This window comes from Schistocerca gregaria, unplaced genomic scaffold (assembly GCF_023897955.1).
Source record: "Schistocerca gregaria isolate iqSchGreg1 unplaced genomic scaffold, iqSchGreg1.2 ptg000066l, whole genome shotgun sequence".
In the NCBI taxonomy this organism is placed as follows: Eukaryota; Metazoa; Arthropoda; class Insecta; order Orthoptera; family Acrididae; genus Schistocerca; species Schistocerca gregaria.
This window is the reverse complement of record NW_026061707.1, coordinates 5,103,302-5,127,781: the sequence shown is the minus strand read 5'-3', so window position 1 is coordinate 5,127,781 and position 24,480 is coordinate 5,103,302. Positions and strand designations below refer to the sequence as shown.

The window sequence follows — 24,480 nt, the reverse complement described above, 5'->3', positions numbered from 1 at the left end:
AACGTAATTTAAAAATATGCCCCCGCCAAATATATCTGTTAATAAGCTGGACCATTTTTGCACCCTGCATTCGGGGAAGCGGAAACAGCTGAGCAACGTAATATACTTTACATAAAACATAAGTGTCTAATACACGCTTTTTTTGCAGTAGCGGTATCGAACGCCATGAGTGTTCTAATAAAACACCTTGCAGCTTGGAAATGGCCACTTGCCAATTTTTTGCAGCCATCCGAAGAGGACAACGTTCAAGATAGATACCTAAATGAGTATAGTGTTCAACAGCTGTAACCCACGTAGCAACCACACGTTCAAAGCCCCGCAAATTCAGGAGCTTGCTTTTACGGGGATTGATACGAGAACCTGAGGCCGCAGAAAATTTATCGAGTTCCATTTTCAACTGCGGCACTTCTGCGGTGGAACGAAGCAAAACAACCAAATCATCAACATAAGGCGTTGCCGTCTGGTTAACCCCAGAGATCGTAAGACCACGAAGTGTCGAGTTGAGACGTGTGAGGAGTGGTTGAAGGGAGAGAGCATAAAGGGTCATGGATAAAGGACTACCTTGCGGGAAGCCACGTTGAATATCAATGACCTTTGTTAGCTGGCCATTAATGTAAATCTTAGCAGAAATGCCAGTCGTCATATTCTTAAGTACCAGCAGCGCCTGTTCATTAAAACCGAGCCGGTGCAGCAGAAGCTCTAAAAACGAATGGGACACACGATCAAAGGCCTTACTAAAATCAACAAATAAAAGCGCACAGGAAATATTGGTGACAGCGACAATCGACACGACATCACGATACCCCGCCAGAGACGTCAATATGGAGCGCCCTGGAAAGCAGCTTTGACAAGGAGGTATCACAGGTGTAAGCAAGAGGGATAGACGTGCATTAACAGCCCTAGCGGCCGTCTTATAGTCAAAATTTAAAAGGGTTAAAGGACGAAAGTCACTAGCTGTCTTCAAACCAGCAGATTTTGGTATCAGGACAACCGTACCTCTCTTGAAATTGGCTGGAATTGTGCCACCATTCAAGATTTCATTCACAATATCCGTAAAAACAGGCCCTATAATAGGCCAAAACTAACAAAAAACTCCTTAGGTAGGGCATCAGGACCAGGAGAATTGTGAGATGCTGAACAAGCAATGAAAGCTGAAATTTCGTCTGCAGTAAAAGGAGCTAAAAATTTCGCATTATGGTCCTCTGTTAAAACTGGTGGGATAGCAGTTAAAATCTCGTCAACATCAATCGGATCAGAATCAGCCGCAGTATATAACGTCTCATAGTAGCAGGTAAGTTCATGGGTTATTTGATTCTGTAAGGTAAGCCGGCGACCATCAGCTGCCATAAGGCCGTCAATCAATACACGTCGACGGTTCTTGTGGTGACGAAACAGATGGTACATAGAAGTCATTTCATGTGCTAACGTGGACGGTGGTTTAGATTTAATCTTCAATCCTTCCATCTGAAGCCCCTTAATACTAAGAAGCTTGGCCTTAATTTTCCGAATCTCAGAAAGGTGGGCACATGTCATTGTAGAATTATCATAAAGTTCGCGAAGCACCGAATAGTAATACTCAAAAGTCAGTTTCAGATCTCGCGCTCTATTATAACTGTAGGACATTAAAGTGCGACGTAGTTTTGGCTTCACACAGTGGATCCACCAATGAAGCTTAGACGGATAGTATCGCAGAGAACGTAAACAAATGTCCCACGCCGTCTGTATTAGAGGTTCGATGTCAGGGTCATCGAGCAAGGAGACATTTAATTTCCACAGCGGCCTATAAAGTTTAAGAGGTTGACGCTCCAAATTAATTATAACAGCAAGGGCACAATGATCCGTAAAACTTGCTGGAATAACATCTATATCTAAAACAGAAACACTAAGGGGATCAGAAATATACAATCGGTCAAGTCGACTACTTGAGGTGGCAGTAAAAAAATGTAAATTTAACTAAAGTGGGGTGTTTAACCTCCCACGCATCGCGTAGTCGTAATTGACGTACAAGAGAACGTAGCTCGAAACAATAATTAAAATGAGGGGATTGGTCTTTAGCTTGTAACACACAATTAAAATCGCCCCCCAATATCAAGGTCGCCGGATTTTTTCGTAGAAGGTAAATCAGATCCTCTTTATAAAAACGAGACCTTTCCTGCCGCTTGCTAGAACCAGAGGGGGCGTAAATGTTAACCAAGGTCGTGTCAAATAACCGACAACCAATGCCCCGTCCCGAGACTAAAAGCTCAATTTCGGTAACGGGGATACCGTCACGAATTAGGAAAGCAGTACCTGCAGAAAACTCAGGTGCAAAATTTATAATAGTACGAAAACCAGGAACAAACAGGTGTGCAACGGAGACTTCCTGCAGGAAAACAATATCAGCTGCAGAGTCATAAATAAACTGCTGCAGAGACGCTAACTTCAGAGCAGATTGAATGCCATTTATATTTAAGGTAATAAACGTGTACGCCTGCAACATCAACCAAAAAATGAGAAATGAACCCAAATTACACCACACTAGAAGCAACTACATCCATAACATCAACATCAGACATGTCAGAGAGTGATTGTCCAGAATCAACGGAATCAGAGTCGTCTTTCGCATGCTTATGTTTCTTCCGCACCGCGTGGAGATTGGAGGGCACTTTCACCCGACGACGTATCTGATGCATACCAGATTCAAGAGCAGGCGGAGTGGGGGTTCGAGATCAGGCACGTCAACCAAAGCGTCCGAAGGATTAGCAGGGCGAGAGGAGTCAGAAGGAGGAGCCATCAAGGGAAAACTGCATCAGGAACATCGGCACCGGTTTCAGAATGTGTAGGTATTGGAAGTGTAGGAGGTGGTAAGATAGGTTTGGAGTCTGCTAATGCGGAGCGCGCAGTTCTAGGAGCGGTTTTCCGACAAACAGCCGTCTCCACCGAAGTGTCGTCAACATGTTGTGATGCCTGTGGCGGTGGGGATGTCAACAACACCTCGACCGAATGTTGTGGCTCTTGCGCCGACGGCCTGGCAGCAAGTTTGACGTCATCAGGCAAAGCAGGAGGCACAGCGGGAACAGAATCCGAAACAGGCATGGGAGATTCTGGAATTCTCTCATCAGATTCGCAAACCGGCTGCGAAACAGCATCTTCGTCATCAGTGCTACCGGTATCACTAGCACGACGGCGTTTGTTGTTGGTAACAGACGGAATCGGTATAGGAGCAGCCGATACGTCTGGGCGAGTGGGTAGCGGAGGAAAACCTGCATCAGGGGAGGGTGACACCTGTTGTGAAGAAGCTACTGCAGGAGGCAGATAGGAAACAGTAGAGGAAGCTGCTGGCACAAGATCGGCAACCGTTAATTTGCGGCGCTGCGCTAGGCCATTTTTAAGCACAAATACCCGCTTAGGGCAATTAGCTCGAACATGACCATGTTCATTACATAGGAAACATGTACCAAGCTGTCCCTCATATGTAAGATGTACACGATAACCGCATACAACCAGATGGGACGGTATATTAGACTTAATATGCATTTCAACTGATCTGACACCATTATAACATTGCAGCTTATGTTGTGCAGACCAACGTTCATTTCGAATTGACCGAACAGTACCATAACCAAGCAAAGCTTCCTTAAGATAGCTGTTGTCAACTTCAGGAGGTGAATTATAAACCCGAACTTTGGTATACGTAATTTCAGCATTTGAGACAGTAACACTGCTAACAGAACCATCCCTATGACGGAACGACACTTGCTCACCATGTTTAAGAAATATCTTATCCAGCAAAACCGGGTTCAACAATTTCACAAAAAAGCAGTGTAATTCTGTATCAAAATACGCCGTATGTACCTGGTCCGATGTAATGCCAGTCGTGTCCACAATCCATTCGTGAATTTCCAACGATGTCGGTTGGACATTCCTGGTAGCTTTGTTAAACTGAAAACTGAGAGTACACTTCCGCGGAAACAACCGGGAAGCCATAACACTTAATTAATGCTGCAAAAGCCGCAATACAACGCAAGACACAAAACAAACACTCAGGCAAAGAAACAACGAAAAACAGAAGACAAAGAAACCTCACACACAGAAGGTAAATATTAACAACCCGAGGGTAACGGAGGATCGAAAACACAGCACGTCCGATCGCTGTCGCGTCTCAAGCGGAACCTATCCATTAGGCCACACGGTCACTGACGACCAGGTGCAACTGGTATATGACTCATCTCGAAACGCTCACACCCCTGATAATTTGTGTTTTCGTTCTACACAGCCGCTGCCCTTGCTCTTTCCCACCCATTCGTTACATTCAACCTCTTACGTGACCGACCAAATATAGACTGGGAAACAAGACCACACACTTTGTGCATACGGAATCGAAGGCAGGGCGTGCCTCGCCGCATTTGCCACGATGGCCATTTGCTACTTCTGCAGAAGCGGCGGCGGCGACGACGACGACGACCGCGAGAGGCTCTGACATATGTGAGAAATACATCTATAAAATGTAATTCAGACTGCCTCGTCCCACCTTATGCTGTACCGCTTTGGCAAAGGCTTTATCTGCGCCATTCGCCTTAATCACATCTGAGAGTAATTCATAATAAAAGGCATGTCGCTAATTGTTCGTCATCACAGATACTGTTAGCTATACGGGCACGACGCGCAACTGATTTCCAAAATTCGACTTCTTCCTTTGAGGATGGAACTCACGACCCTTGGTTTACTAGTCCAGTGCTCTACCACTGAGCTAAATGGGCGCGGCCTAGTGGTACTTTTGCGTACTTCGTCCTTACGGTAGTCTGGATCATCAGACTTCAGCTGACAACACTTCATATTACCGACTAATATTTGCAGCTATGGCGACCCATTACTGCTTGGCTACACATCTGACACGTAACCGATGTCCTCTCCAAACAACAACACTTGCATTTCAGAACATGTCTTTCACACATGTCTACAAAATCACCTTCACCTTCAAATACAGTTTCCTTGCGACTGACAGAGACGTAGGCAAAGTTTAAAGTTGCTATTTCCATTACATTATGTTAATCAGAAAAACGTTAATTTACATCTGCAGCGGAACAAAATTCCGTTTCGCCCAGCGTGGGGCTCGAACCCACGACCATGAGATTAAGAGTCTCATGCTCTACCGACTGAGCTAGCCGGGCTGCTTCGGTGAATCCTTGCCGGGTAGCACGTCACACAGTACTCGTTTGGGTTGGGTGGTCCCATACAGAATCTCTCCATGCTGCCTAATGTTTTCCTAACGTACACTCGTCACGTACTTCACTTTTATTTCATAATCATTTCTGAGAGGTAAAGGAATTGCATGACAACCTGCAGAGCTAGTGGCGTCAAAATTAACACTCATACTTGATGTGACTCAAAAGGCGAACGAGTTACTTTCCGACGTTGTTTTAGTTGTGCAAGTGCCAGTGGAAACTCGCGGTGACGGCACTCTGCCGACCATTTCGCTAGTTAACACCGGTCTTGTAGTGTGTGTTTCAAGCTCAAGAGCATCTCCAAGCAGAAAATGGTCAACAGCAACATTCAGACGGTTTCGTACTGCTCAAATGCTACATTAAAACGGTATGTTTCTTTTTCAGAACTGATAAAACACGAGCGTAACAGCATTCGAACCCGTAATCTTCAGATCCGAAGTCCGACGCCTTATCCATTAGGCCACACAGTCACTGACAACCAAGTGCAACTTGTATATGACTCATCTCGAAACGCTCACACCCCTGATAATTTGTGTTTTCGTTCTACACAGCCGCTGCCCTTGCTCTTTCCCACCCATTCGTTACATTCAACCTCTTACGTGACCGACCAAATATAGACTGGGAAACAAGACCACACACTTTGTGCATACGGAATCGAAGGCAGGGCGTGCCTCGCCGCATTTGGCACGATGGCCATTTGCTACTTCTGCAGAAGCGGCGGCGGCGACGACGACGACGACGACGACGACGACCGCGAGAGGCTCTGACATATGTGAGAAATACATCTATAAAATGTAATTCAGACTGCCTCGTCCCACCTTATGCTGTACCGCTTTGGCAAAGGCTTTATCTGCGCCATTCGCCTTAATCACATCTGAGAGTAATTCTTAATAAAAGGCATATCGCTAATTGTTCGTCATCACAGATACTGTATGCTATACGGCCACGACGCGCAACTGATTTCCAAAATTCGACTTCTTCCTTTGAGGATGGAACTCACGAACCCTGGTTTACTAGTCCAGTGCTCTACCACTGAGCAAAACGAGCGCGGCATAGCGGTACTTTTGCGTACTTCGTCCTTACGGTCGTGTGGATCATCAGACTTCAGCTGACAACACTTCATATTACCGACTAATATTTGCAGCTATGGCGACCCATTACTGCTTGGCTACACATCTGACATGTAACCGATGTCCTCTCCAAACAACAACACTTGCATTTCAGAACATGTCTTTCACACATGTCTACAAAATCACCTTCACCTTCAAATACAGTTTCCTTGCGACTGACAGAGACGTAGGCAAAGTTTAAAGTTGCTATTTCCATTACATCACGTTAATCAGAAAAACGGTAATTTACATCTGCAGCGGAACAAAATTTCGTTCCGCCCAGCGTGGGGCCGAACCCACGACCCTGAGATTAAGAGTCTCATGCTCTACCGACTGAGCTAGCCGGGCTGCTTCGGTGAATACTTGCCGGGCAGCACGTCACACAGTACTCGTTTGGGTTTGGTGGTCCCATACAGAAACTCTCCATGCTGCCTAATGTTTTCCGAACGTCACACTCGTCACGTACTTCACTTTTATTTCATAATCATTTCTGAGAGGTAAAGGAATTGCATGACAACCTGCAGAGCTAGTGGCGTCAAAATTAACACTCATACTTGATGTGACTCAAAAGGCGAACGAGTTACTTTCCGACGTTGTTTTAGATGTGCAAGTGCTAGTGGAAACTCGCGGTGACGGCACTCTGCCTACCATTTCATTAGTTAACACCGGTCTTGTAGTGTGTGTTTCAAGCTCAAGAGCATCTCCAAGCAGAAAATGGTCAACAGCAACATTCAGACGGTTTCGTACTGCTCAAATGCTACATTAAAACGGTATGTTCCTTTTTCAGAACTGATAAAACACGAGCGTGACAGCATTCGAACCTGTAATCTTCAGATCCGAAGTCCGACGCCTTATCCATTAGGCCACTCAGTCACTGACAACCAAGTGCAACTTGTATATGACTCATCTCGAAACGCTCACACCCCTGATAATTTGTGTTTTCGTTCTACACAGCCGCTGCCCTTGCTCTTTCCCACCCATTCGTTACATTCAACCTCTTACGTGACCGACCAAATATAGACTGGGAAACAAGACCACACACTTTGTGCATACGGAATCGAAGGCAGGGCGTGCCTCGCCGCATTTGCCACGATGGCCATTTGCTACTTCTGCAGAAGCGGCGGCGGCGACGACGACGACGACCGCGAGAGGCTCTCACATATGTGAGAAATACATCTATAAAATGTAATTCAGACTGCCTTGTCCCACCTTATGCTGTACCGCTTTGGCAAAGGCTTTATCTGCGCCATTCGCCTTAATCACATCTGAGAGTGATTCTTAATAAATGGCATGTCGCTAATTGTTCGTCATCACAGATACTGTTAGCTATGCGGCCACGACGCGCAACTGATTTCCAAAATTCGTCTTCCTCCTCTGAGTGTGAGAACTCACGACCTCTGTTTTACTAGACCAGTGCTCTACCACATTTTTTTTTTAGTTTTAGCTTTTTATTTCTTTTAGGACCCCTGGTCTAGTACACCAGTGCTCTACCACTTTTTGTTTTTTTTTGTTAACATCTTTTTCTTGTTGTTTCATATTATTTTTCCTTTCTTTTTTTTTGTATTACATGATATGCCATTGTTTAAAATTTAGGGGTGACAATACTACGGCGTCGTACTTTCCCCTACATCTCGGTTCTTGGTCTCACGTTTGTTTTTCTTGTTCGTCCTAAAAATCCACGAAAACTTCAGTCCAGGTTTAGAAAAGTAGTTTACAGAAAGGTGGCAAATCCAGAAACAGTATATAGGAAATCGGCTAACACAGGCGACCTTAGCCAACACCCTCCCTTTCAAATGTCAGGCTAAGCATATTTGCAAAATCTTCACGGAGTCCTGGCATGCGCAATCGGTTCCAGTAAGCAGTAAGAATGTACTGTCGAAACGTTAGGTGTTCATCCTCTTCATGACAACTAATAACAAAATGTACGAAGTGTCCAAGCAACCACATAACGGTATTGAGCTTCGTTCGCGGATAAAAGGAAGAATCGGGCCGTACGATGACGTCAATGGTATAAGCGGTTTCGGCAGTCCTAGTGACAAAAGCCAGTTGTTTCCTGAGCCACATCCAATTAGCAAGGTGCCCACTGCAGGTGAATCGATGCTCAAGTGTGTCCAGGAGACCACACCGAGTGCAGTTGTCCGTGTCAGAAAGACCAATACGGTGCAGTCGTACGTTGGTGGGGACCAAACCATTAACTACCCTACACCACGTGGACGCCACAGCCATAGTGTGGATCGGCAGACTAACATTCTTCCAGAGGTTCTTCCAGGACACTGATGGAGACGCCAGTTCGATTGGATTGGGACCGGCCAGCCCCTCCCAACGGGCAATCAAGCTCTTGGTCGTTGGCACCGGTCGTCGCAAGAAGACGTCACCGAGGTAACTAACCGCAATATAAAATTCCCGGACGTGTTTCAACTTAAAATTGAGGCGACCGACGGCGACAGGTGGAGCAAGGCTCTTCGGACGCACAACAGTGAAAAGTCTGGATGTAATTGAAGTCACTTCTTGCGTAACAATTAGAGTCGTACGGCGGACGTACAAGGCAGATGCCTTGCGAGTAATGTCAGTGAGGCCCAAGCCTCCGGAGATACGCGGTTTCGTCATAACCTCGTGACGCAACTTGAATAGATGACCCTTCCATATAAACCTGCTAGACAATTGGCGCAACCGTTTCGCCACCATAATGGGAAGGGGGAACAGTTGAGCAACATAATAGGCTTTACATAACACGTATGTGTCTAAAATTCTGATTTTTTGCAAAATGGTAGCAGAGCGCTGCTCATGGACCATCAGAGCCCCCTGTATCTTCTCGGTGACAGATTTCCAATTAAGAGCTGCCATTTTTATAGGACACCGATCAATGGTAATCCCCAATGACGTATGGCGATCGACAAAAGTGGCCCAAGGAACATCAGCATCGCGAAACCCTCGAATATCAAGGAACTTACACTTACCCTGATTAAGACGCGCTCCAGAGACACAACAGTATGCATCGACTGCCCCTTTCAACAATGTGATAGCATCACGTTGACGGAGGAGAACAACGACATCGTCCGCGTACGCCTTAACAGTGAGCTTCCCACCAGAGAGGGTCATACCCTGAAGCTTGAAAGCAAGAGTCCGAAGCAGCGGTTCCAGGGACAATATGAATAGCGACATAGAGAGCGGACTACCCTGAGGTACTCCTCGGCGGATAGCAAAGGGCGGCGTCAGCTGCCCATTGACTGACACCCGAGCAGTTATTCCCCTATACAAATTACCAAGAACACCACGTGATGAAGCGTTAAAACCTATTGTATCTAAAACATGATCTAAAAACACATGACTGACGTGATCAAAAGCCTTATAAAAATCGAGGAAAACAAAGGCTCAATGAACGTTTGTAACCGCCGCAACCGAGACAACATCCCGATATTCGGCTACTGGGGTCAGAATAGATCTACCAGGAAAACAACATTGATGTGCATCAATCACACCCCGAAGCAGTGAAGACAATCGACTATTGAGTGCTCTAACAGCTGTCTTGTAATCAAAGTTCAGCAATGTGAGCGGACGAAGATGGGCAGTAGATAAACGACCAGTGGACTTCGGAATTAAAACAATTTTACCTACTTTAAAATCGGCAGGCACATCCATCCCCCTGACAATCTCATATAAAATCTGCGTAAAAGTGCCACCCAAAAGAGGCCAAAAACGGAGATAAAATTCTTTTGGCAGGCCGTCTGGACCCGGCGATTTACCGGACGGAGAGTGAGCAATAAAATCAAAAACATCATCTACCTGCAACTCCCGGAGAAAGTCGCCGTTCGCGTCAGGCGTGATCGTCGCAGGAAGATCCTCAAGGACATCATCAGAAAGTGACGCACCAGAATCATCGGCAGAATAGAGACTAGCGTAATACTGATGAAGAGCACGAGTCATATCCTCCTGTGCAATAAGCTGTCGTCCATCATCCACCATAAGAGAAGACATGAAGGAGCGATGACGTCGAGTCTGATGCCGCAGCAGGTGGTACAAAGAAGTCAGTTCACCTTCAACAAGAGAGTGAGGTTTCGACTTTACTCGCAGACCATCCAACTGTCGTCGTTTGAGGGTTAAGAGCTTGGCTTTAATACGACGAACATCATGGATCCGCAGAGGAGAAGGACCCACCGCGTCATACAGTTCACGCAGGACAGAGTAGTAAAATTCATACGTGTTCTTAAAATCACGCGCCCTTGCGGCACAGTAAAAAATCAAAGTCTGACGAATCTTGGGCTTGGCAAACGCAGTCCACCAAACGAGCAAGGAGGGGTAACGCGGGACGGAGCGAAGACATCGCTCCCACACGGCACTTACAACTTCATCAATGGCACTGTCGGCAAGGTGGGAAACATTTAACATCCACTGGGAACGATAAAGTTTTGCTGGTTGGTGACTAAGATTTACAGTTGCAGTAAAAGCACAATGGTCAGAAAAACTAGTAGGAATAACACCGACAGAAAGAATGTTATCACATAAAAAATCAGAGAAGTAGAATCTGTCGAGTCTACTGCATGAGGACGCGGTAAAATACGTAAATTTCACCAGGGTTGGATATTTGTGTTCCCAAACATCACGCAGGTGCATCGTACGAACCAAGTCATGTAAATCTCGGCAATAATTAAAATTGGGGGACTGGTCTTCAGGGCGTAAAACACAATTAAAATCGCCTCCGAGCAGGAGACTCCGAGGACTCTTGCGCAAAAGATAAATAAGCTCTTCCTTATAAAAGCGCGATCGAGCCACAGTGCGACCCGAACCAGAGGGGGCATATAAAACAACTAGGTGGAGATCAAAAAGACGACAACCAATCCCACGGCCAGAGTCAAGGAATTCAATGTCAGTAATAGGAATACCTTCTCGAAAGAAAAGAGCAGTTCCTGTTGAATTCTCCGGTGCGACATTAAAAACAGTTTGAAATCCAGGTAGAGAGAGATCAGAAAACAATACTTCCTGCAAAAATACTACGTCCGCACAGGAGTCGTAAAGAAACTGCCGCAAAGAGGCAATGCGAACGTCGGACTGAATACGGTTAACATTTAAGGTAAGAAAGGTGTATGCTTGAACCATGGAGAGAAAAGCGAGGGAAGAAATCACCTACACCGACGCATCAACATCACAGTCCATAGCAGGGGAGACGGAGGCATCCGAGGGAGGGGGACTGCTACCCCCTTCCGCGGATCCCTTACGTTTCGGTTTTTTACGAACCGCATTGACGTTCGGCTGAACGCGCAACTTGCGTCGGCTTACGGGCAAGGAAGCGGCAGCCGCCGATGACGTAGGAGGGTCAAGTTCTGTATCTGACAACACCCGCGCCGGTCCACAGTCAGGGTCCGGGGTCGCGGGGGAAACATCCGACGAAACGGACTGGTCTACACCAGTATTAGCTTCCGGCAAACATGGACTACACGGAGGCGAAACGTGAGCAGGAAGCTCAGAAACTGCTAAGTTGGAAGGAAGCGGAGCAGCTCCGCTGGCAGAGGTGTGGGGCAGCGAAGCAGGAAGTTGTTGCCGCTCAACTTGTTGTGACAACGAAGTCGGTTCGGAAGGCGGCGCCAACAGGTCCGACCGACGAGCCGACTCGAGAGAAGCCGCGTCGGAAGCCGGAGGGGCGTCAGCAGCCGCTACCGGAACAGCTACTTCTGGGGAAATGGGAGCATCTACACTACTCTGTGGCTCGGAGGATGTCGGTCTCTCGGATTGGGGCATCTCGGGGAGATCCTCATCCGTACTATTTCCATCTTGTGCGCGACGCCGTTTATTATTCAAAAGCGGCACACCCACCTGAGGAACCGACGGAACAACATCAGATTTGGCACGTAAATTAGGAAATTCTGTGTGAGGGGCGTGCACAACCTGCGGCTGGGCGCTACTACCACTGGACTGTTCGACACCAAGAGCAGAACCACCTGCAACGAGGTCAGCGACCGTTAACTTGCGACGCTGTTCGAGAGAATTTATTAACACAAAAACCCTCCGCGGACAGTTGGTACGCACGTGGCCACTCTCATTACACAAAAAACAGGTGCCAACCTGACCACTATATGTTACATGGACACGATATCCACCGATCTGCAGGTGCGAGGGAATATTCTGCTTCACGTGCATTTCGACGGAACGAATGCCACTGTAACACTGCAGACGATGTTGGCTGGACCAGCGTTCAAGGCGAATACTCTTAACATCACCATACTTGAGTAAACCTTCCTTAAGATACACATTTCCACCTCCGGCGGAAGGTTGTAAACACGAACACTGGTGTACGTAATGGAAGCATTTGAAAGCAGTACGGTACTGACAGAATCATCCCGATGCCGAAAGAGAACCTGATGACCAAATTTGGAAATAATTTTATCAACCTGAAGGGGGTCCATAAATTTAACAAAGAAAACATAGAGTTCTGTATCAAAATAAGCAGTGTGCACCTGATCCGAATTAATGCCAAATGTATCTACTAACCAATCATGAATCTCAAGGGAACTAGGTTGCACATGGCGGGTGGACTTGTCGAAAGCAAAACTAACTGTAGCCTGACGAGGAATAACCTGAGACGACATTTTCAAAAACTACGCGGTCTAAACCGCTACACAAAAAACACTGAAATACACACAGAAAATAACACAAGGAACGAAACAACGACGGAGAAAAACTTACAGAAGGTACAACACAACACGTAAACAAACGATATCCCACTATACGTAACACTACGGCGGAGCGGAAGACTAGGCACGTCCACACTGCACGGCGTCTGAAGCGGAACTGTCACTGAGCTAAAGAGGAGAGGCCTAGCGGTACTCTTGCGTACTTCGTCCTTACGGTCGTCTGGATCATAGGACTTGAGCTGACAACACTTCATATTACCGACTAATATTTGCAGCTATGGCGACCCATTACTGCTTGGCTACACATCTGACACGTAACCGATGTCCTCTCCAAACAACAACACTTGCATTTCAGAACATGTCTTTCACACATGTCTACAAAATCACCTTCACCTTCAAATACAGCGTCCTTGCGACTGACAGAGACGTAGGCAAAGTTTAAAGTTGCTATTTCCATTACATCACGTTAATCAGAAAAACGGTAATTTACATCTGCAGCGGAACAAAATTCCGTTCTGCCCAACGTGGGGCTCGAACCCACGACCCTGAGATTAAGAGCCTCATACTCTACCGACTGAGCTAACCGGGCTGCTTCGGTGAATACTTACCGGGCAGCACGTCACACAGTACTCGTTTGGGTTGGGTGGTCCCATACAGAATCTCTCCATGCTGCCTAATGTTTTCCTAACGTCACACTCGTCACGTACTTCACTTTTATTTCATAATCATTTCTGAGAGGTAAAGGAATTGCATGACAACCTGCAGAGCTAGTGGCGTCAAAATTAACACTCATACTTGATGTGACTCAAAAGGCGAACGAGTTACTTTCCGACGTTGTTTTAGATGTGCAAGTGCCAGTGGAAACTCGCGGTGACGGCACTCTGCCGACCATTTCGCTAGTTAACACCGGTCTTGTAGTGTGTGTTTCAAGCTCAAGAGCATCTCCAAGCAGAAAATGGTCAACAGCAACATTCAGACGGTTTCGTACTGCTCAAATGCTACATTAAAACGGTATGTTTCTTTTTCACAACTGATAAAACACGAGCGTGACAGCATTCGAACCTGTAATCTTCAGATCCGAAGTCCGACGCCTTATCCATTAGGCCACACAGTCACTGACCACCAAGTGCAACTTGTATATGACTCATCTCGAAACGCTCACACCCCCCTGATAATTTGTGTTTTCGTTCTACACAGCCGCTGCCCTTGCTCTTTCCCACCCATTCGTTACATTCAACCTCTTACGTGACCGACCAAAGATAGACTGGGAAACAAGACCACACACTTTGTGCATACGGAATCGAAGGCAGGGCGTGCCTCGCCGCATTTGCCACGATGGCCATTTGCTACTTCTGCAGAAGCGGCGGCGGCGACGAGGACGACCGCGTGAGGCTCTGACATATATTTGAGAAATACATCTATAAAATGTAATTCAGACTGCCTCGTCCCACCTTATGCTGTACCGCTTTGGCAAAGGCTTTATCTGCGCCATTCGCCTTAATCACATCTGAGAGTAATTCTTAATAAAAGGCATGTCGCTAATCGTTAGTCATCACAGATACTGTTAGCTATACGGCCACGACGCGCAACTGATTTCCAAAATTCGACTTTTTCCTTTGAGGATGGAACTCACGACCCTTGGTTTACTAGTCTAGTGCTCTACCACTGAGCTAAATGGGCACGGCCTAGCGGTACTTTTGCGTACTTCGTCCTTACGGTCGTCTGGATCATCAGACTTCAGCTGACAACACTTCATATTACCGACTAATATTTGCAGCTATGGCGACCCATTACTGCTTGGCTACACATCTGACACGTAACCGATGTCCTCTCCAAACAACAACACTTGCATTTCAGAACATGTCTTTCACACATGTCTACAAAATCACCTTCACCTTCAAATACAGTTTCCTTGCGACTGACAGAGACGTAGGCAAAGTTTAAAGTTGCTATTTCCATTACATCACGTTAATCAGAAAAACGGTAATTTACATCTGCAGCGGAACAAAATTCCGTTCCGCCCAGCGTGGGGGTCGAACCCATGACCCTGAGATTAACAGTCTCATGCTCTACCGACGGAGCTAGCCGGGCTGCTTCGGTGAATACTTGCCGGGCAGCACGTCACACAGTACTCGTTTGGGTTGGGTGGTCCCATACAGAATCTCTCCATGCTGCCTAATGTTTTCCTAACGTCACACTCGTCACGTACTTCACTTTTATTTCATAATCATTTCTGAGAGGTAAAGGAATTGCATGACAACCTGCAGAGCTAGTGGCGTCAAAATTAACACTCATACTTGATGTGACTCAAAAGGCGAACGAGTTACTTTCCGACGTTGTTTTAGATGTGCAAGTGCCAGTGGAAACTCGCGGTGACGGCACTCTGCCGACCATTTCGCTAGTTAACACAGGTCTTGTAGTGTGTGTTTCAAGCTCAAGAGCATCTCCAAGCAGAAAATGGTCAACAGCAACATTCAGACGGTTTCGTACTGCTCAAATGCTACATTAAAACGGTATGTTTCTTTTTCAGAACTGATAAAACACGAGCGTGACAGCATTCGAACCTGTAATCTTCAGATCCGAAGTCCGACGCCTTATCCATTAGGCCACACAGTCACTGACGACCAAGTGCAACTTGTATATGACTCATCTCGAAACGCTCACACCCCTGATAATTTGTGTTTTCGTTCTACACAGCCGCTGCCCTTGCTCTTTCCCACCCATTCGTTACATTCAACCTCTTACGTGACCGACCAAATATAGACTGGGAAACAAGACCACACACTTTGTGCATACGGATTCGAAGGCAGGGCGTGCCTCGCCGCATTTGCCACGATGGCCATTTGCTACTTCTGCAGAAGCGGCGGCGGCGACGACGACGACGACGACGACGACGACGACGACGACCGCGAGAAGCTCTGACATATGTGAGAAATACATCTTTAAAATGTAATTCAGACTGCCTCGTAACACCTTATGCTGTACCGCTTTGGCAAAGGCTTTATCTGCGCCATTCGCCTTAATCACATCTGAGAGTAATTCTTAATAAAAGGCATGTCGCTAATTGTTCGTCATCACAGATACTGTTAGCTATACGGCCACGACGCGCAACTGATTTCCAAAATTAGACTTCTTCCTTTTAGGATGGAACTCACGACCCTTGGTTTACTAGTCCAGTGCGCTACCACTGAGCTAAATGGGCGCGGCCTAGCGGTACTTTTGCGTACTTCGTCCTTACGGTCGTCTGGATCATCAGACTTCAGCTGACAACACTTCATATTACCGACTAATATTTGCAGCTATGGCGACCCATTACTGCTTGGCTACACATCTGACACGTAACCGATGTCCTCTCCAAACAACAACACTTGCATTTCAGAACATGTCTTTCTCACATGTCTACAAAATCACCTTCACCTTCAAATACAGTTTCCTTGCGACTGACAGAGACGTAGGCAAATTTTAAAGTTGCTATTTCCATTACATCACGTTAATCAGAAAAACAATAATTTACATCTGCAGCGGAACAAAATTCTGTTCCACCCAGTGTGGGCTCGAACCCACGACCCTGAGATTAAGAGTCTCATGCTCTACCGACTGAGCTAGCTGGGCTGCTTCGGTGAATGCTTGCCGGGCAGCACGTCACACAGTACTCGTTTGGGTTGGGTGGTCCCATACAGAATCTCTCCATGCTGCCTAATGTTTTCCTAACGTCACACTCGTCACGTACTTCACTTTTATTTCATAATCATTTCTGAGAGGTAAAGGAATTGCATGACAACCTGCAGAGCTAGTGGCGTCAAAATTAACACTCGTACTTGATGTGACTCAAAAGGCGAACGAGTTACTTTCCGACGTTGTTTTAGATGTGCAAGTGCCAGTGGAAACTCGCGGTGTCGGCACTCTGCCGACCATTTCGCTAGTTAACACAGGTCTTGTAGTGTGTGTTTCAATCTCAAGAGCATCTCCAAGCAGAAAATGGTCAACAGCAACATTCAGACGGTTTCGTACTGCTCAAATGCTACATTAAAACGGTATGTTTCTTTTTCAGAACTGATAAAACACGAGCGTGACAGCATTCGAACCTGTAATCTTCAGATCCGAAGTCCGACGCCTTATCCATTAGGCCACACAGTCACTGACGACCAAGTGCAACTTGTATATGACTCATCTCGAAACGCTCACACCCCTGATAATTTGTGTTTTCGTTCTACACAGCCGCTGCCCTTGCTCTTTCCCACCCATTCGTTACATTCAACCTCTTACGTGACCGACCAAATATAGACTGGGAAACAAGACCACACACTTTGTGCATACGGATTCGAAGGCAGGGCGTGCCTCGCCGCATTTGCCACGATGGCCATTTGCTACTTCTGCAGAAGCGGCGGCGGCGACGAGGACGACCGCGTGAGGCTATGACATATGTGAGAAATACATCTATAAAATGTAATTCAGACTGCCTCGTCCCACCTTATGCTGTACCGCTTTGGCAAAGGCTTTATCTGCGTCATTCGCCTTAATCACATCTGAGAGTAATTCTTAATAAAAGGCATGTCGCTAATTGTTCGTCATCACAGATACTGTTAGCTATACGGCCACGACGCGCAACTGATTTCCAAAATTCGACTTCTTCCTTTGAGGATGGAACTCAAGACCCTTGGTTTAATAGCCTAGTGCTCTACCACTGAGCTAAATGGGCACGGCCTAGCGGTACTTTTGCGTACTTCGTCCTTACGGTCGTCTGGATCATCAGACTTCAGCTGACAACACTTCATATTACCGACTAATATTTGCAGGTATGGCGACCCATTACTGCTTGGCTACACATCTGACACGTAACCGATGTCCTCTCCAAACAACAACACTTGCATTTCAGAACATGTCTTTCACACATGTCTACAAAATCACCTTCACCTTCAAATACAGTTTCCTTGCGACTGACAGTGACGTAGGCAAAGTTTAAAGTTGCTATTTCCATTACATCACGTTAATCAGAAAAACGGTAATTTACATCTGCAGCGGAACAAAATTCCGTTCCGCCCAGCGTGGGGGACGAACCCATGACCCTCAGATTAAGAGTCTCATGCTCTACCGACGGAGCTAGCCGGGCTGCTTCGGTGAATACTTGCCGGGCAGCACGTCACACAGTACCCGTTTGGGTTGGGTGGTCCCATACAGAATCTCTCCATGCTGCCTAATGTTTTCCTAACGTCACACTCGTCACGTACTTCACTTTTATTTCATAATCATTTCTGAGAGGTAAAGGAATTGCATGACAACCTGCAGAGCTAGTGGCGTCAAAATTAACACTCATACTTGATGTGACTCAAAAGGCGAACGAGTTACTTTCCGACGTTGTTTTAGATGTGCAAGTGCCAGTGGAAACTCGCAGTGACGGCACTCTGCCGACCATTTCGCTAGTTAACACAGGTCTTGTAGTGTGTGTTTCAGGCTCAAGAGCATCTCCAAGCAGAAAATGGTCAACAGCAACATTCAGACGGTTTCGTACTGCTCAAATGCTACATTAAAACGGTATGTTTCTTTTTTCAGAACTGATAAAACACAAGCGTGACAGCATTCGAACCTGTAATCTTCAGATCCGAAGTCCGACGCCTTATCCATTAGGCCACACAGTCACTGACGACCAAGTGCAACTTGTATATGACTCATCTCGAAACGCTCACACCCCTGATAATTTGTGTTTTCGTTCTACACAGCCGCTGCCCTTGCTCTTTCCCACCCATTCGTTACATTCAACCTCTTACGTGACCGACCAAATATAGACTGGGAAACAAGACCACACACTTTGTGCATACGGATTCGAAGGCAGGGCGTGCCTTGCCGCATTTGCCACGATGGCCATTTGCTACTTCTGCAGAAGCGGCGACGACGACGACGACGACCGCGAGAAGCTCTGACATATGTGAAAAATACATCTTTAAAATGTAATTCAGACTGCCTCGTCCCACCTTATGCTGTACCGCTTTGGCAAAGGCTTTATCTGCGCCATTCGCCTTAATCACATCTGAGAGTAATTCTTAATAAAAGGCATGTCGCTAATTGTTCGTCAACACATATACTGTTTGCTATACGGCCACGACGCGCAACAGATTTCCAAAATTCGACTTTTTCCTTTGAGGATGGAACTCACGACCCTTGGTTTACTAGTCCAGTGCTATACCACCGAGCTAAAGAGGCGCGGCCTAGCGGCACTTTCGCGTACTTCGTCCTTACGGTCGTCTGGATCATCAGACTTCAGCTGACAACACTTCATATTACCGACTAATATTTGCAGCTATGGCGACCCATTACTGCTTGGCTACACATCTGACACGTAACCGATGTCCTCTCCAAACAACAACACTTGCATTTCAGAACATGTCTTTCACACATGTCTACAAAATCACCTTCACATTCAAATACAGTTTCCTTGCGACTGACAGAGACGTAGGCAAAGTTTAAAGTTGCTATTTCCATTACATCACGTTAATCAGAAAAACAGTAATTTACATCTGCAGTGGAACAAAATTCCGTTCCGCCCAGCGTGGGGCTCGAACCCACGACCCTGAGATTAAGAGTCTCATGCTCTACCAACTGAGCTATCCGGGCTTCTTGGGTGAATGCTTGCCGGTCAGCACGTCACACGGTACTCGTTTGGGTTGGGTGGTTCCATACAGAATCTCTCCATGCTGCCTAAAGTTTTCCTAACGTCACACTCGTCACGTACTTCACTTTTATTTCATAATCATTTCTGAGAGTTAAAGGAATTGCATGACATCCAGCAGAGCTAGTGGCGTCAAAATTAACACTCATACTTGATGTGACTCAAAAGGCGAACGAGTTACTTTCCGACGTTGTTTTAGATGTGCAAGTGCCAGTGGAAACTCGCGGTGACGGCACTCTTCCGACCATTTCGCTAGTTAACACCGGTCTTGTAGTGTGTGTTTCAAGCTCAAGAGCATCTCCAAGCAGAAAATGGTCAACAGCAACATTCAGACGGTTTCGTACTGCTCAAATGCTACATTAAAACGGTATGTTTCTTTTCAGAACAGATAAAAAACGAACGTGACAGCATTCGAACCTGTAATCTTCAGATCCGAAGTCCGACGCCTTATCCATTAGGCCACACAGTCACTGACGACCAAGTGCAACTTGTATATGACTCATCTCGAAACGCTCACACCCCTGATAATTTGTGTTTTCGTTCTACACAGCCGCTGCCCTTGCTCTTTCCCACCCATTCGTTACATTCAACCTCTTACGTGACCGACCAAATATAGACTGGGAAACAAGACCACACACTTTGTGCATACGGAATCGAAGGCAGGGCGTGCCTCGCCGCATTTGCCACGATGGCCATTTGCTACTTCTGCAGAAGCGGCGGCGGCGACGACGACGACGACGACGACGACCGCGAGTGGCTGTGACATATGTGAGAAATACATCTATAAAATGTAATTCAGACTGCCTCGTCCCACCTTATGCTGTACCGCTTTGGCAAGGGCTTTATCTGCGCCATTCGCCTCAATCACATCTGAGAGTAATTCTTAATAAAAGGCATGTCGCTAATTGTTCGTCAACACAGATACTGTTTGCTATACGGCCACGCTGCGCAACTGATTTCCAAAATTCGACTTTTTCCTTTGAGGATGGAACTCACGACCCTTGGTTTACTAGTCCAGTGCTATACCACTGAGCTAAAGAGGCGCGGCCTAGCGGCACTTTCGCGTATTTCGTCCTTACGGTCGTCTGGATCATCAGACTTCAGCTGACAACACTTCATATTACCGACTAATATTTGCAGCTATGGCGACCCATTACTACTTGGCTACACATCTGACACGTAACCGATGTCCTCTCCAAACAACAACACTTGCATTTCAGAACATGTCTTTCACACATGTCTACAAAATCACCTTCACATTCAAATACAGTTTCCTTGCGACTGACAGAGACGTAGGCAAAGTTTAAAGTTGCTATTTCCATTACATCACGTTAATCAGAAAAACAGTAATTTACATCTGCAGCGGAACAAAATTCCGTTCCGCCCAGCGTGCGGCTCGAACCCACGACCCTGAGATTAAGAGTCTCATGCTCTACCGACTGAGTTAGCTGGGCTGCTTGGGTGATTACTTGCCGGGCAGCACGTCAGACAGTACTCGTTTGGGTTGGGTGGTCCCATACAGAATCCTCCATGCTGCCTAATGTTTTCCTAACGTCACACTCGTCACGTACTTCACTTTTATTTCATAATCATTTCTGAGAGGTAAAGGAATTGCATGACAACCTGCAGAGCTAGTGGCGTCAAAATTAACACTCATACTTGATTTGACTCAAAAGGCGAACGAGTTAGTTTCCGACGTTGTTTTAGATGTGCAAGTGCCAGTGGAAACTCGCGGTGACGGCACTCTGCCGACCATTTCGCTAGTTAACACCGGTCTTGTAGTGTGTGTTTCAAGCTCAAGAGCATCTCCAAGCAGAAAATGGTCAACAGCAACGTTCAGACGGTTTCGTACTGCTCAAATGCTACATTAAAACGGTATGTTTCATTTTCGGAACTGATAAAACACGAGCGTGACAGCATTCGAACCTGTAATCTTCAGATCCGAAGTCCAACGCCTTATCCATTAGGCCACACAGTCACTGACGACCAAGTGCAACTAGTATATGACTCATCTCGAAACGCTCACACCCCTGATAATTTGTGTTTTCGTTCTACACAGCCGCTGCCCTTGCTCTTTCCCACCCATTCGTTACATTCAACCTCTTACGTGACCGACCAAATATAGACTGGGAAACAAGACCACACACTTTGTGCATACGGAATCGAAGGCAGGGCGTGACTCGCCGCATTTGCCACGATGGCCATTTGCTACTTCTGCAGAAGCGGCGGCGGCGACGACGACGACGACGACGACGACCGCGAGAGGCTCTGACATATGTGAGAAATACATCTATAAAATGTAATTCAGACTGCCTCGTCCCACCTTATGCTGTACCGCTTTGGCAAAGGCTTTATCTGCGCCATTCGCCTTAATCACATCTGAGAGTAATTCTTAATAAAAGGCATGTCGCTAATTGTTCGTCAACACATATACTGTTTGCTATACGGCCACGACGCGCAACAGATTTCCAAAATTCGACTTTTTCCTTTGAGGATGGAACTCACGACCCTTGGTTTACTAGTCCAGTGCTATACCACCGAGCTAAAGAGGCGCGGCCTAGCGGCACTTTCGCGTACTTCGTCCTTACGGTCGTCTGGATCATCAGACTTCAGCTGACAACACTTCATATTACCGACTAATATTTGCAGCTATGGCGACCCATTACTGCTTGGCTACACATCTGACACGTAACCGATGTCCTCTCCAAACAACAACACTTGCATTTCAGAACATGTCTTTCACACATGTCTACAAAATCACCTTCACATTCAAATACAGTTTCCTTGCGACTGACAGAGACGTAGGCAAAGTTTAAAGTTGCTATTTCCATTACATCACGTTAATCAGAAAAACAGTAATTTACATCTGCAGTGGAACAAAATTCCGTTCCGCCCAGCGTGGGGCTCGAACCCACGACCCTGAGATTAAGAGTCTCATGCTCTACCAACTGAGCTATCCGGGCTTCTTGGGTGAATGCTTGCCGGTCAGCACGTCACACGGTACTCGTTTGGGTTGGGTGGTTCCATACAGAATCTCTCCATGCTGCCTAAAGTTTTCCTAACGTCACACTCGTCACGTACTTCACTTTTATTTCATAATCATTTCTGAGAGTTAAAGGAATTGCATGACATCCAGCAGAGCTAGTGGCGTCAAAATTAACACTCATACTTGATGTGACTCAAAAGGCGAACGAGTTACTTTCCGACGTTGTTTTAGATGTGCAAGTGCCAGTGGAAACTCGCGGTGACGGCACTCTTCCGACCATTTCGCTAGTTAACACCGGTCTTGTAGTGTGTGTTTCAAGCTCAAGAGCATCTCCAAGCAGAAAATGGTCAACAGCAACATTCAGACGGTTTCGTACTGCTCAAATGCTACATTAAAACGGTATGTTTCTTTTCAGAACAGATAAAAAACGAACGTGACAGCATTCGAACCTGTAATCTTCAGATCCGAAGTCCGACGCCTTATCCATTAGGCCACACAGTCACTGACGACCAAGTGCAACTTGTATATGACTCATCTCGAAACGCTCACACCCCTGATAATTTGTGTTTTCGTTCTACACAGCCGCTGCCCTTGCTCTTTCCCACCCATTCGTTACATTCAACCTCTTACGTGACCGACCAAATATAGACTGGGAAACAAGACCACACACTTTGTGCATACGGAATCGAAGGCAGGGCGTGCCTCGCCGCATTTGCCACGATGGCCATTTGCTACTTCTGCAGAAGCGGCGGCGGCGACGACGACGACGACGACGACGACCGCGAGTGGCTCTGACATATGTGAGAAATACATCTATAAAATGTAATTCAGACTGCCTCGTCCCACCTTATGCTGTACCGCTTTGGCAAGGGCTTTATCTGCGCCATTCGCCTCAATCACATCTGAGAGTAATTCTTAATAAAAGGCATGTCGCTAATTGTTCGTCAACACAGATACTGTTTGCTATACGGCCACGCTGCGCAACTGATTTCCAAAATTCGACTTTTTCCTTTGAGGATGGAACTCACGACCCTTGGTTTACTAGTCCAGTGCTATACCACTGAGCTAAAGAGGCGCGGCCTAGCGGCACTTTCGCGTATTTCGTCCTTACGGTCGTCTGGATCATCAGACTTCAGCTGACAACACTTCATATTACCGACTAATATTTGCAGCTATGGCGACCCATTACTACTTGGCTACACATCTGACACGTAACCGATGTCCTCTCCAAACAACAACACTTGCATTTCAGAACATGTCTTTCACACATGTCTACAAAATCACCTTCACATTCAAATACAGTTTCCTTGCGACTGACAGAGACGTAGGCAAAGTTTAAAGTTGCTATTTCCATTACATCACGTTAATCAGAAAAACAGTAATTTACATCTGCAGCGGAACAAAATTCCGTTCCGCCCAGCGTGCGGCTCGAACCCACGACCCTGAGATTAAGAGTCTCATGCTCTACCGACTGAGTTAGCTGGGCTGCTTGGGTGATTACTTGCCGGGCAGCACGTCAGACAGTACTCGTTTGGGTTGGGTGGTCCCATACAGAATCCTCCATGCTGCCTAATGTTTTCCTAACGTCACACTCGTCACGTACTTCACTTTTATTTCATAATCATTTCTGAGAGGTAAAGGAATTGCATGACAACCTGCAGAGCTAGTGGCGTCAAAATTAACACTCATACTTGATTTGACTCAAAAGGCGAACGAGTTAGTTTCCGACGTTGTTTTAGATGTGCAAGTGCCAGTGGAAACTCGCGGTGACGGCACTCTGCCGACCATTTCGCTAGTTAACACCGGTCTTGTAGTGTGTGTTTCAAGCTCAAGAGCATCTCCAAGCAGAAAATGGTCAACAGCAACGTTCAGACGGTTTCGTACTGCTCAA

General features: G+C 46.4%; 9 non-coding genes across 9 annotated transcripts; all 9 read right to left on the bottom strand.

The window, feature by feature from the left end:
* Window positions 1–5,077: 5,077 nt before the first annotated feature.
* Window positions 5,078–5,150, bottom strand: Trnak-cuu (transfer RNA lysine (anticodon CUU)). Its single transcript has one exon. It is a non-coding gene; the product is annotated as a tRNA-Lys (tRNA).
* Window positions 5,151–6,589: 1,439 nt separating this feature from the next.
* On the bottom strand, window positions 6,590–6,661 carry Trnak-cuu (transfer RNA lysine (anticodon CUU)). The gene has a single exon. It is a non-coding gene; the product is annotated as a tRNA-Lys (tRNA).
* A 6,794-nt stretch (window positions 6,662–13,455) lies between these two features.
* On the bottom strand, window positions 13,456–13,528 carry Trnak-cuu (transfer RNA lysine (anticodon CUU)). The gene has a single exon. It is a non-coding gene; the product is annotated as a tRNA-Lys (tRNA).
* Window positions 13,529–14,957: 1,429 nt separating this feature from the next.
* On the bottom strand, window positions 14,958–15,030 carry Trnan-guu (transfer RNA asparagine (anticodon GUU)). The gene has a single exon. It is a non-coding gene; the product is annotated as a tRNA-Asn (tRNA).
* Window positions 15,031–16,479: 1,449 nt separating this feature from the next.
* On the bottom strand, window positions 16,480–16,551 carry Trnak-cuu (transfer RNA lysine (anticodon CUU)). Its single transcript has one exon. It is a non-coding gene; the product is annotated as a tRNA-Lys (tRNA).
* A 2,924-nt stretch (window positions 16,552–19,475) lies between these two features.
* Window positions 19,476–19,548, bottom strand: Trnak-cuu (transfer RNA lysine (anticodon CUU)). Its single transcript has one exon. It is a non-coding gene; the product is annotated as a tRNA-Lys (tRNA).
* A 1,436-nt stretch (window positions 19,549–20,984) lies between these two features.
* Trnak-cuu (transfer RNA lysine (anticodon CUU)) lies at window positions 20,985–21,057 on the bottom strand. Its single transcript has one exon. It is a non-coding gene; the product is annotated as a tRNA-Lys (tRNA).
* A 1,436-nt stretch (window positions 21,058–22,493) lies between these two features.
* Window positions 22,494–22,566, bottom strand: Trnak-cuu (transfer RNA lysine (anticodon CUU)). Its single transcript has one exon. It is a non-coding gene; the product is annotated as a tRNA-Lys (tRNA).
* A 1,436-nt stretch (window positions 22,567–24,002) lies between these two features.
* Window positions 24,003–24,075, bottom strand: Trnak-cuu (transfer RNA lysine (anticodon CUU)). The gene has a single exon. It is a non-coding gene; the product is annotated as a tRNA-Lys (tRNA).
* Window positions 24,076–24,480: the final 405 nt, after the last annotated feature.